Genomic DNA, 14,020 nt, shown 5'->3' on the forward strand with positions numbered 1-14,020 from the left:
ATTGATCTTCTAAAGTTTTTGTCTTTTTTTGGTGGGGGGCTGGCAAGCTGTCACCTGCTAGATGAAACTATAGTTGTCTGAACCATAATTTGACTTACAGAATCATATGAAACTCTCTCAACCATGGTCCCCATTCAGTTGATATTTGGTAGGTGACTTTAGTCCTAAATAAATATCTCAGCATCAATGGTTTCATTTTGCGTGCTGAATCTTCTACTGAACTAAGGAATTTCACTAAAGAATTTCTTAGCTGTTATAGTACTGCTTGATACTTCTATTTATTCAATATTTCTGTTACCAACTAAGTCATAAAAATGTTTATTGAAATATCCTATTAAAGAATTGGTTTAATTTTATCAACTTATGTTCACCTGCAACCCATGAAGTTTCGTGAATATCAATGAGCCCTGTGGAAGGAACTTCCATGATGGTTTTTACTTTTGTCATCAAATGTGCATTTATATATAATTTATTTAAAAATGAATAATTTTCTCTTATAATTGATGTTTCATTACTTTAAATACTCTTTACTTTTTTCTTTATACGTATTTATATATGACCTATATCTTCATTGGACTTCCCTAGTAGCTCAGCTGGTAAAGAATCCACCTGCAATGTAGGAGACCCAGGTTCAACTCCTGGGTCAGAAAGACCTGCTGGAGAAGGGATAGGCTACCCATGCCAATATTCTTGGGCTTTCCTGGGGGCTCAGCTGGTAAAGAATCCACCTGCAACGAGGGAGATCTGGGTTTGATCCCTGGGTTGGGAAGATCCCCTGGAGAAGGGAACAGCTACCCACTCTGGTATTCTGGCCTGGAGAATTCAGTCATTGGGTTGCAAAGAGTCGGACTGAATGACTTTCACTTTTATATTTTCATTATCTCATCTTTTCTCATTATCTTCTGCTTCTCTTTCTTACTTTCTATATTTAGGTTTCTAAGTGTAACAACTCTATCATTCATCAAAATAATTTTCATCTTTAATAACTGAAATATTTCTTTCTTATAAAACAAAACAAAGTTTTGAGGTATGTTAGAATATTATTTACTTGAATCAAGTCTCTAATTTGTCTGCTAGAATATTATTTATTGATACTTAAGCCAAGTCTCTAATTTAAAATTTTTTTCCCAAATATTTAATCACTCCCATTTCAGTTTCCTGCTCTAGAGAAATTATGTAAGTTTCACATTTAAATATAAAGTCCTCAGCTGTTTAACCCCCACACTCCTTTCCCTCTGTAGATAATCTAATCACCACTCAATACTCAGAATCACAGAGCCAGACCATCTATACCCTTGACCCTTGCAATGGACACTATGAGAATGGACCAGCACTAGGTACCCAGCACCTGGATGTGCCCATTCTGGGCCTGGATGCCCTCAGACCTGTTCCTCACCCTTTCCCTGCTCTGCTGTGTATGGAAGGGTCAGCCTGTAGCCTGCAAACCCCGTTCTCGGCTGTCAGCTGTGTTCAGCCCAATGGGAGGTGCTGGTGGGGATGGAAATTCAGGCGGAGAAGAGAAACCAGGGTGTTTCTCTCATCCCTCCCTCTGGCAGTATGTCCAGCAGCATCTCCGTCTCGTCTGCAGTTCCAGCGCTGCCACACAAGCCCCTGGCTTTGGTACCTACCATCGTCTCCTCCTCTCTCTCAGCCCAGGGGTGGAGGGCCTTCCCTCTTCTCCTGGACTTACATTGTCCCTGGGTGATTCTGAACCTCTCCATCCCCTGGGGAACCAATTTCCTGCATTAAATCTCCTTTGCTATCCCAGTTAACCTTTGGCTGATGTGTTGCAATTTCAAAGCCCAGTTATAACATCCTGTGGGGAGGCACTGCCCCCTCTCCTGCTGGCCATGGGCTTTCCCTTCAATACCTCCCATGGCTTGGATCTGCCCATTGCCAGCTCTTTCCAGCTCTAATTTCAGCAACATCTTTTTGTGTATGGCTTGAACTTTCATATGGAGGGAGAAACTACGTCATGGAAAACTGCTCACCCTGCCCATCCCTGCTCTGCCAAGAGCCAGCTGTTGAACACTGACCAACATGCCTCTGGTGGAGATCAGGATGAGTTAGTGCAGTGAACACTTGTCCACTGACTGCTGGAAAAGCAGAGGGCTTCTCTGCGGAGGTGGGTGTCCAGCCTTAGAGGAGAGCTGGCTCCACGTGAAGATGACTAGAGAGCCTAGCTAGCTGCTGTGTCCGAAGCAGGGCTGTGTTAGGGTGAAGAGAAGGAGGAACTCAGCTCGGGCACAAAATGTTAGGGGCATCAGGAACCTCAGTAATCAAGACAACTGGTATTTTTAATGCAATATTTTTAAAGGTCAAAATCAATGCCTCCCAGCTCTATATGAAGAAAAGAACATTTTCAGTGAAGACAGGATTGAACAAGGCTGAGAGCACAATGAGGTGAAGAAGGTTAAGTCATGTAATATCCATCTTGGTCAAGTTTTGATCATTTTCTCACATGGACTTTTTTGTATTAGTTTTGATTTTTTTTTTAAAGTTCATGACTTTCCACTTGGCAATGATTTCTTGGCTACAACACCAAAAGCACAGACGACCAAACAAAAAAAGATAAGTTCATCAAAAGTAAAGACTTTTGTGGGCCTAAGGACACGATCAACAGATGAAAGAGGCTAGGAGAATGGGAGAAAATATTTGCAATTTACATATCTGATAAGAGATTAATATCCAGAATATTTAAAGAGCTCCTAAAACTCAATAACAAACCCCCCAGCAACCCTTTTTAAAAATGAGCATAGGGCTTAAACTTCCCTGCAAGAAGATATACAAATGGTCAATAAACACACGGAAAGATGCTCAACATCACTAAATATCAGAAAAATGCAAATCAAAACTTCAGTGAACCACCACGTCATACCTATGAGGATAACTATTATTAAAAACAAGAAATGATAAGTGTTGGAGAGGATGTGGAAAAAATTGGAACTCATGCATTGCTTCTGGGAATATGTTAACATTCTATGTAACAGCAGTTAAAACTGCTGTGGAAGGCATTATGGAGGTTCCTCAAAAATTTGAAAATAGAACTGCCAGATGATCCAGCAATTGCACTTCTAGGTGTTTAAAAGAATTTAAAGCAGGGACTCAAACAGATCTTTGTATACACAGTCTTATTTATAAGAGCTACCATGTGAAGTGAGCCAGGTATCCATTGATGGAGGAACAGATAATCAAAATGTGGTCTCTCATACAATGGAATATTATTCAGCCTTTTAAAAGGATGGACATTCTAGCACATGCTACAATATGGATGAACCCTGAAGACAGTATGCTAAGTGAAATAAGCCAGTCACAAAGGGTCGAATACTGTGTGATTCCACTTCCATGAGGTACCTGGAGTAGTCAAATGCATACAGACAGAAGGTAGAACGGAGGTTGCCAAGGGTGGGAGGAGGGAGGGATGGGGTTATAGTTTAGTTTCAGTTTTGCAAGATGAAAAAAGCTGGGAAGTGAATGGTGCTGACAGTTGCACAACACTGTGAATGTACCTAATGCCAATGAACTGTACACATAAAAATGGTCAAGATGGCAAATTTCATGTTATGTGTGTTTTGCCAAAACCTTTTCTTAATTAGGGGAAAAAAGCAAGGTGCAAACCAGTACATAATTGGTTATTCATGTTAAATGGAGGGAGGAGGGGATAAGACTCCAGTATTTTATTTGCATGGATATGCATTTTCAAAGCTCTGAAATGATGCGTAAGAAACTAAAAATAAACTTTACCTTGCAGGGCTTGTGTGGGAACTGGGCAGATGGAAGGCAAAGGTGGGTGTGACATTTGTCACATGTCTTATAAGAGGTTCTAATTTTATATAAACAAGTCTCAGAAATTCCCAGGTGCTTATGGAAAAGCAGAAATCAGATTTGAAGGTTGCATAATGGCCATGTGGCTGCCTATGAATGCTAACTCTTTCTAGTGGGGTTTACCTTGACCTGCCATTGATCAGTGCCTTGTTATCTGTCTTATCTCACCTGAAACCCAACATGAACCTCAGACCAACCAGCAGAGCATTTTCCAACAGCCCAGTTGCCTTGAGAGCGGGGGGCCCTGAAGCCCCTGGGACTCTTCCCTCTGGGGGGAAGGTCCATCCTTCCTCTGGGCTTTTTGTCACTCCCATGGATGCTCTTTCATTGGTGATTTGGATGGGCCAGACCTGCTTGCCAAGCTCTCTGTGTTTCAGGAAGACTTAAGGATGCTCCCGTCGCAGCCTTCTTGAGGGGGGACCACTCTAGGCACACTCGGGGCACCTGAGGACAGACACCTGTGGGCCGGGCTCCCCCTTCACCCTCCAGTACTGGCTCTGGGTCCATGCCTCGGCCTGCCCACCTCACCTTGGCCTGGGCCCCCATCCTAGCCCATTCCCATGCAGGAGCCCTGCTCCTTAGTCCCATTCTGCAGTTGGACCCGCATGGGTTTGAATTCTGGCTCTACTGCTTACGATCTGTGTGACCCTGGGGAAAGTAGTTAACCTACCTGAACCTCCTGCCTAAAACAGGGACACTGAGAAAGTACCATGGACATGGGTGGTCTCCTGCTGGGAGGCCATGGTCCACACTGGCTTCGGGTGCCGGCATGGTTCTGCCTCTTGAGCTGGTTGGTGGCCACACAGGACTTTGCTTTATAATTATTTCTTAAACTGTACTTTGAATTGTATGCACTTTCCTATAGATATGTTCTACCATACAGTTTCCTCCCCCTGCCAAAAAAAACTTTTTTAAAAAAGTAAAGCTATAGAAACAATATCATGTGCTGAATAAATGCTAGTTTAGTTAGTTACCCCTACCCCCATAACATTTCAGTTCTCATCTTTCTTAAAAATCCTTTTGATTTTCAACTATCACAGATCTCTCTCCCTTTCCAGCCAAGCTCCTAAAATGGCTGATGTGAACCTGTCCCTCTGCTCCTCTCTCCCCGTGTCCTTTCTCTGAGCTGTCCTGGGTGTCGGGCTGTGCCTGGACACATCTGATCACCTACTGGGTTTCTGAGGGACTGGACCACTGCTAGCCACATGGTCACAGGCAGGGGGAAGGGATGGATCTCCTTCCCCACCGCAGGGAGTGAACCTCCTAACACTAGTCAGCCTCATCCCAGTGCACAAGGGTGCTCCCTGGGCACAATCCCAGGTGTGAGGTTCTGTAAATGATCCAAAGTGATATTTTGCACCAGTGTTATTGTTGTTCAGTCGCTCAGTCATGTCCAAATCTTTGTGACCCCATAGACTGCAGCACCCCAGGCTTCCCTGTCCTTCACTATCTCCCTGAGTTTGTGCAAACTCATGTCTATTGAGTTGGTGATGCCATCCAACCATCTCATCCTCTGTCACCTCCTTCTCCTCCTGCCCTCAATCTTTGCCAGCATCAGGGTCTTTTCCAATGAGTAGGCTCTTCACATCAGGTTCCCTGAATGAATATTCAGGGTTGATTTCCTTTAGGACTGACTGGTTTAATCTCCTTGCAGTCCAAGGGACTCTCAAGAGTCTTCTCCAACACCTCAGTTCAAAAGCATCAATTCTTCTGGGAGTAATTCATCCATTTGAGGAAATTCACTGCTTTCTCAGCTCCATTCGTGAAGAATCTGCCAGGAGGAAAGCTCCAGAAAAAGAATTCTTATCCACCAATGACCCACTACACACCAGGATCTTCTCATACACCCGCCTATGCAATTCGTCTTCCAGTCCTACAAACTGGGCGCCGTGATTGTCCACATTTTGCAGGTGAGGAAACTGAGGCTCAGAGGAGCTGAGTAACTTGCAGTCGGTCACATGGGTGGGAGGGTGGAGTCAGGATTTGCAGCCACGACTGTGTGTCTCCTATGGCCACACCTTTTCTGGGATCAAGCTTACCAGCATTTCTCCAAAATGTTCATGTGCCTGAGAGTTGCCTGCTGCTGCTGCTGCTGCTGCTAAGTTGCTTCAGTCGTGTCTGACTCTGTGCGACCCCATAGACAGCAGCCCACCAGGCTCCGCCATCCCTGGGATTCTCCAGGCAAGAATACTGGAGTGGGTTGCTATTTCCTTCTCCAGTGCATGAAAGGGAAAAGTGAAAGTGAAGTCGCTCAGTCTTGTCCGACTCTTAGCGACCCCATGGACTGTAGCCTACCAGCCTCCTCTGTCCATGGGATTTTCCAGGCAAGAGTACTGGAGTGGGGTGCCATTGCCTTCTCCGGAAAGTTGCCTGGGTTCCTGTTAATTCTGACTCACAGGTATGTGACCTCAGAGTCTGCATTTCTGACGAGCTCCCAGGGATGGTGCTGCAGTCCGTGGACCTCACTTTGAGTAGCAAGACAGGAGAACAGGCAGAATCAAGCATACATGTAACCCAGAGAGTCATTGGGGTCTCCCTGGTTTAAGGGTGCATCAGCTAAGGTGGATGGGCTGAATGTTTGTGTCTCCCCAAAATTCATGTTGAACCCTAACCCAGGTTGTGATGGGATGAGGAGGTGGGACATCTGGGAGGTGATTAGGTTAAGAGGATGAGCCATCATAGAGGGGAATTAGTGTCCTTATAAAAAAGACACCCCCCCCCCCCCGAGGGAGCCCTTGCCTCCACCACATGAGGACACAGTGAGAAGACGGGCCGTCTATGAACCAGCACCTAGTGAAAAGCCCTGGGTGGAGATTTTCAGCCTGCCCTTCCAGGATGCGCCTTTCCCACACTTTCTACTGATGCCCCACTCAGGTGTTTTGTTCACAGGCATACTTGCAGGCTAGTTCAGGGTTCAGGTTGCTCTCCGATCAGAGGTGAGGAACTGGTAACCCCCACTCGCTGTTCGATCTGACCCGAGGTTGCTGAGTTGCATCCACTGCATCTACCCCCAGTACTGGTACAACCCTTTCCAACCTGGTTATTTATTCTCATTTCCCAACAACAACTAGCATAGCTTCCCTCCTTCCCACTTGTGAAATTAATTGCACAAAGAATGAGAAGTTGGGGCCTTTTGTGTTTCTAAGTTCCTTAGCTATGATTTTTGCCATAAACTACTCCTGTAATAACTGGCCCAGCCAGCCTGATCCGATTTCCCCAATGCACAGCCCATACTTCTCGACAGATGCCTTCTGAGTCTTAACCACGTGCAGAACTTGCTTCTTTCTTCCAGGGTTACACAGCAGGAACGCTGGCATCGCATCCTTGCAAATCTCTATTGTATAACACTATGCTGGCACGGAGACGGAGGCCTTAGCTGCTTTGACAGCACATAGAATTCCTGAGCCCGCATATGCTCAACTGATCACCGTCTCCTCTCCACCTGCGCAGCCTGTCCCATCACAAGCTGGGACATTTGCTAAGCACAGGTTCAGAGCTGCCTGCCCGGGGGAACTGATGCTGCACCCCTGCACACGGCTGTGGTATCTGCAAGCACAGGCTCTACCAGGGTTCCCACCAGTGAGACAAAACATCCAAGGGGGCGAGATTTGAAAACGGTGGGTCTTACTTGACAACAGACCCCCCAGGGGACCCTAGACAGGGAAGAATTGTCATCCCTGGATCCATTGACCCACATAAGCACTACAGGACCTCAGGAGCAGGGAGATGAGGAGAGAAGTCAAAGGGGCCTTTGAGATGAAGCCAAACACACTTGGCGCCTCAGCGACAAGACAGCATCCAGCCCCTTCTCTGGGAGCGCCACCAGCTTCATAGGCCCCGGCAGTGTTGACTCTGGCAGGAGGGGAGGATGCTATCAGCTCACAAGGTCTGAGCCTCAAGACAAGGGCAGAGCGGCCAATAAGCTAAGTGGGGGCTGGGAACTGCGACAGGCACAGGCACACGACCTACGGTGCTTTGTTCTGGCCGACCACAGCTGGGGCTGTGGATGATTGTCTGGCTCTGGCCTGGTACCCGGGGCAGAGTTGGGGTGGGGGGAGATGGCCAGCCTAGCCCCCCAGATGTGCCCCCAGACATGAGTTGTCTGCATTTTCCTCCGAATGTATACATGAGGGTCCCTCACATCATGGTTCTTTACCCTTTGTGTTGAAGAGGGACCCTTTGAGAATCTGATGAAAGCCAGCACCTTCTACTCTGAAAAGTGTAGCATTTAATGTGCAGCTGAGAGTTTGTTTTTTGATCCCTATTTAATCAATCCCTGGGTCAGGAAGATGCCCTGGAGGAGGGCATGGCAACCCACTCCAGTATTCTTGCCTGAAGAATCCCATGGACAGAGGAGCCTCGTGGGTAGTCTCAGAGGAATCCATGGGATCGCAAAGAGTCCGACATGACTGAGTGACTAACACTTTTACTTTCGCTTTAGTCACTCACACTCAAACACTGACTGATGGGGTCCAGGGAGCATCTGGGTTGTGAGCACGAGGACATGCTGGGAGGGTGGCGCACCCAGGGAGGGCATGACAGCTCTGCCGCCCTCCCCACACCCTGCCTCGTGGGTCCCCTCCATCTGGCTGATCCTCCTTAGGTGTTTTATCAGGTTATCACCTAAAGCCTTCCCCGTGCTGCATGCTCCAAGTGTGCCGCTGTACAGGTCCCAGATTCTGGGAACAGACCTGGAGGACTTCACCTGGGTTCCCTCTTCTTTTCCTGGATGTTCTTGTCTCTTTCCAACATGCCCCAATCCCAGCCCTTCATCATCTGCCCCGCCTCCTGCTGCAGGGCTCTCCCCAATCCAGATCCCTCAGACTGGTGGCTGGGTTCTCCTAAGACCCACAGTCCCTTTCATACGGGGTTCCTCAGCCGCACCTGCAGCCCAGGCTCCGCACTATGCCAGCTGCTACAGGACGTGGGAGGGGGTTTATCCCCCTTTTCTAAGGGATCCCGGTGCCTTGATTCCTGCAGCATTAAGGGTAAGTCAGGTGTTTCCAGGCAGTGGAGTTGGACAGAGTATCAGAAGGCCAAAGCTTTCCTTGTAGCTCAGCTGGTAAAGAATATGCCCGCAATGCAGGAGACCCCGGTTCAACTCCTGGATCAGGAAGATCTCCTGGAGAAGGGATAGGCTACCCACTCCAGTATTCATGGGCTTTCCTGGTGGCACAGATGATAAGGAATCCACCTGCAATGCTGGGGACTTGGGTTCAATCCCTGGGTTGGGAAGATCCCCTGGAGGGTAGCATGGCAACCCACTCCAGTGTTCTTGCCTGGAGAATCCCATGAACAGAGGAACCTGGCAGGTTACAGTCCATGGGGTCGCAAAGAGTCGGACATGACTGAGTGACAAAGCACACAAAGATGAAAACTCTCAGTGAGCAGTAACCGGATCGACAGGTTTCCAGATGGCTGCATGGATGAGAGCCCGGCAACCTGTCACCAGAGCAGGAAGAAACACATCCCTTTTCCAGGTCTCTGCTGCATCTGGCCCCAGGCAGGGATGGGCTTCTGGGACTTTGAATGCGTCCTTTTCACCCTGCCTGTGTCAGGTTCCAGGAAAGGAGAAAGTGAAATGCCATTCTTGGATCCTTCCCTCAGAGTTCTCCTGGCTTCATGGGGAGGCAGGTGAGCATCCAGACTTCACGAGAACTAATAACAGGGCACCTGCTCTGCCATAGGCACTGTTTTTTTTTTCCCTTTAATTAATTAATTAATTAATCTAGCTGTGCCAGGTTTTATTTGCAGCACACGGGATCTTTAGTTGAGGCATCAGGGATCTAGTTCCCTGACCAGGGATGGAAACTGGACATCCCCTGCATTGGGAACATGGAGTCTTAGCCACTGGACCACCAGAGAAATCCCAAAGCCCATTATTTTTAGCAAATGCTTTTATCTGATAGCTCAGTTGGTAAAGAATCTACCTGCAATGCAGGAGACCCTGGTTCGATTCCTGGGTAGAGAAGATCCCCTGGAGAAGGGATAGGCTACCCACTCCAGTATTCTTGGGCTTCCCTTGTGCTGCAGCCAGCACAGCAAGTAGGGATCAAAAGTGGTTGACACACAGTTTGGGAAAAAAAAGCTAGAGACAGAATTAAAGTTTTAAAGATAGGACCAGGGGACTCAAGACCTCTTGGATCAAGAGCCCTGTTCCTCGGAGCCACATCACTTTTATTTAGTGTCTTGGCAAGCAGAGAGTATCTGTTGTGCTACAATGAAGGCAGCCTCCTGTGTCCCAGTCACGTCTCCCATTTTATTGATTCAGTTCAGTTCAGTTCAGTCGCTCAGTCGTGTCCGACTCTTTGTGATCCCATGGACTGCAGCATGCCAGGCCTCCCTGTCCATCACCAACTCCTGGAGTTTACTCAAGCTCCTGTCCATTGAGTCGGTGATGCCATCCGACCATCTCATTCTCTGTTGTACCCTTCTCCTCCTGCCTTCAATCTTTCCCAGCATCAGGGTCTTTTCAAATGAGTCAGTTCTTCGCATCAGGTGGCTAAAGTATTGGAGTTTCAGCTTCAACATCAGTCCTTCCAATGAATATGCAGGACTGATTTCCTTTAGGAGGGACTGGTTCAATCTCCTTGCAGTCCAAGGGACTCTCAAGAGTCTTCTCCAACACCACACTTTAAAAGCATCAATTCTTAACTCTCACATCCATACATGACTACTGGAAAAACCATAGCTTTGTCTAGACAGACCTTTGTCGGCAAAGTAATGTCTTTGCTTTTTAATACACTATCTAGGCTGATCATAACTTTTCTTCCAAGGAGTAAGCGTCTTTTAATTTCATGGCTGCAGTCAACATCTGCAGTGATTTTGGAGCCCCCCAAAATAAAGTCTGTCACTGTTTCCACTGTTTCCCCATCTATTTGCCATGAAGTGATGGGACCAGATGCCATGATCTTAGTTTTCTGAATGTTGAGTTTTAAGCCAACTTTTTCACTCTCCTCTTTCACTTTCATCAAGAGGCTCTTTAGTTCTTCTTCACTTTCTACCATAAGGGTGGTGTCATCTGCATATCTGAGGTTATTGATATTTCTCCTGGCAATCTTGATTCCAGCTTTTGCTTCATCCAGTCTAGCGTTTCTCATGAAGTAGTCTGCACATAAGTTAAATAATCAGGGTGACGATATACAGCCTTGATGTACTCCTTTCCTGATTTGGAACCAGTCTGTTGTTCCATGTGCAGTTCTAACTGTTGCTTCTTGACCTGCATACAGATTTCTCCGGAGGCAGTAAAGGTGGTCTGGTATACCCATCTCTTGAAGAATTTCCCACAGTTTGCTGTGATCCACACAGTCAAAGGCTTTGGCATAGTCAATAAAGGAGAAGTAGATGTTTTTCTGGAACTCTCTTGCTTTCTCGATCCAAAGGATGCCGGCAATTTGATCTCTGGTTATTGATTACCTTAAACTTAAACTATCTTTGTTATTTTCTTGTACAAGGGCTATCACCTAGCTGGAGGTCATAGACCCACATATGCCTTGGGAAAATATCTTAGTGTGTGCACAAGCAATGTTATGAACTTGCACTGACCCGGCGTTCCAAGGTCCACACTGTTTTTCCTCAGCTTAGCAGGGCATGACAACCCCAACTGATCAAGCCAATGTGCTTTTATTTGGGTTATGTTGTATTGCTATATTTTGCTTTTATTCTTTTCCCATGGTGATTTTCTCATGGCTTAGCCAGAGCAACAAGTGGCTGACTATTAACCCCTGTACCCTTGTGGCTCACCTGGTAAAGAATACACCTGCAATGTGGGAGACCTGGGTTCGATCCCTGGTTTGGAAGATCTCCTGGAGAAGGGAAGGACTACCCACTCCAGTACTCTGGCCTGGAGAATTCCATGGACTGTATAGTCCATGGGGTCACAAAGCGTCAGACACGACTGAGCAACTTTCACTTTTCACTTTATCTGTGCATATGAGAATTCCATTGTTCTATTAACCCAGTAAAGGCCTTCCCTGGTGGCTCAGTGGTAAAAAAAAAAAAAAAAAATTCTGTCTGCAGTGCAGGAGACACAGTTTCCATCCTTGGGTCAGGAATATCCCCTGGAAGAGGAAATGGCAACCCACTCCAGTATTCTTGTCTGGGAAATCCCATGGACCAGACAGAGGAGCCTGGTGGGCTGCAGTCCATGGTGTTGCAAAAGAGTCACAACTTGGCGATTAAACAACAGTAACCCAGGAACTTCTGAAAGAGTACCTTGGATCAGGAAAAAAAGATAGTAAATATGCACCCAACTTTTAAGTGAAAAGGGGGAGAAATGCTGAAACCAGTGTTTTAAAATTTCTGCTGGGGATAGGAAAGATATAAGTGATATATGTTTTTAATTATGCAGTCAGTCTGGGTTCCCTGATATTTGTTGTGAAAAATGATATTAAATAGCAAAACAGAAACATTCACTAAAATGAGTATTATTATTATTTATCAGTGCAAAGGTGTCTTCCCAGGGAGTTGTAAACCACCTTTAAACAGAAGTGTTGAAAACAGTTTGCATACAATTAAACAAAATTCAGTATGAACACGGACATTTTTTTTTAATCTTTTACTAAAACAGAAAGATTCTTAAAAATCATTTCTGCCTTTCAAACAGAATCCCATCTGTTTCAAGACTGAATAAATACATCAGCACAGCAGCTCATTTCCAGAGTTTATTTCCAAACACTGCAAAATTAGTATCAAAGCATATGGAAGATATTTAGCAAAACTTTCCCCCACCCCTAAACTCAATGATTTAAGGAGGAAACTAGAAATTGTCAAACTGTTGCAATATATATATTCTACCTCTTTCACTGACTGGAAATGTGCAATTCAGCTTTACATATTCCTCAGCAAGACAACCAAATAATTTTGCTTTAATATGAATGTGCTGAATAATTTTAAGCCAAGTATTTTTTCATTAAGGTATTTTGATAATGGTTTATTTAAAGGAGAAGAAGGCCTAGAAATATTGATTCATCTTTCATTAGAGTCGTAATGTCTCACCAGTGAAGTGAGGAAGCACTGCCGGGCCCACCTCTGATGAGCAAAAACTACACAAGAGAAGCAAAGTGTGGGCGGGGCGGGGAGGCGGCCTGTGAGGATGGGTGGTCCCTGAGCACAGGTGCGGGCTTGTGGCAGTTTTGTGTTTTATAATTTTTATTGGAGTACAGTTGATTTACAATGCTGTGTTAATTTCAGGTATACCGCAAAGTGAATCAGTTATATATATATATATATTCACTCTTTTTAAGGTTCTTTTCCCATATAGGTCATTACAGAGTATTGAGTAGGGTTCCCTGTGATATAGAGTAGGTCCTTATTAGTTACCTACTTTATATATAGTAGTGTGTATATGTCAATCCCAATCTCCCAGTTTATCCCTCCTCCTCTTATCCCCCAGTTGGTTTTCTTATACCCCATAAATTACATGTTTAGAGATATGCTTTCAAACATACCCAATGCTACTTTTTCGGGAAATGTTTAACTATGGTCTTGTTTCTAGTCCCCTGATTGAAACCACAGCCTTGGAAGTCAGGAAGCTGCAGCCAGGCTCACGCCATTCCTCACAGGTGAGGAAGTGGCGACTCAAGACAGGAAGTGACTTGGTCAAGATCCATAACCTCAGGCAAAGCGACGGCCAGAATTCATTTCTCCTCCAGGTACAAAGCGTTTCCCCCAAATCAAACACCCCTCTAAAATCAGATTTTCACATTTTGTACTTATTTGGAAGACTTGTGGATTTCCAGTGTATCAGACAGGCTCATGTTCAAATACAAAAGTGTCATCAAGGAAAGAAGGGAAACATTTAAAGTGTCACTGCCTATTTGCTAGGCGATTGGTCTCCTTTAGGTCCTTGGATTATGAATCCTGGCAGACCTAACACTGTTGGCAGGCTTCAGTGCACTAGGGGGCAGGGGATGGGGCAGAGCATAGACCCCCCCCCCCCCACAATGGGCAACTGAGTATCTTTGAACAGCAAATGAATGCCCCTGTAGAGTGATGATAGGAACACAGGCCTCCTTCCTTTTCCATCTTCCATTTGCATATAAGTGTTTGTTGCTTAGTCACTAAGTCACGTCCAACTCTTACAACCTGATGTACTGTAGCCCGCCAGGCTCCTCTGTCCATGGGATTTCCCAGGACAGAACTTCCCAGGAAGAATACGGGAGTGGGTTGCCATTTCCTTCTCCAGGGGATTTTC

Source organism: Giraffa tippelskirchi, chromosome 1 (genome assembly GCF_054371585.1).
Source record: "Giraffa tippelskirchi isolate mGirTip1 chromosome 1, T2T-mGirTip1v1.2.pri, whole genome shotgun sequence".
Taxonomy (NCBI): domain Eukaryota; kingdom Metazoa; phylum Chordata; class Mammalia; order Artiodactyla; family Giraffidae; genus Giraffa; species Giraffa tippelskirchi.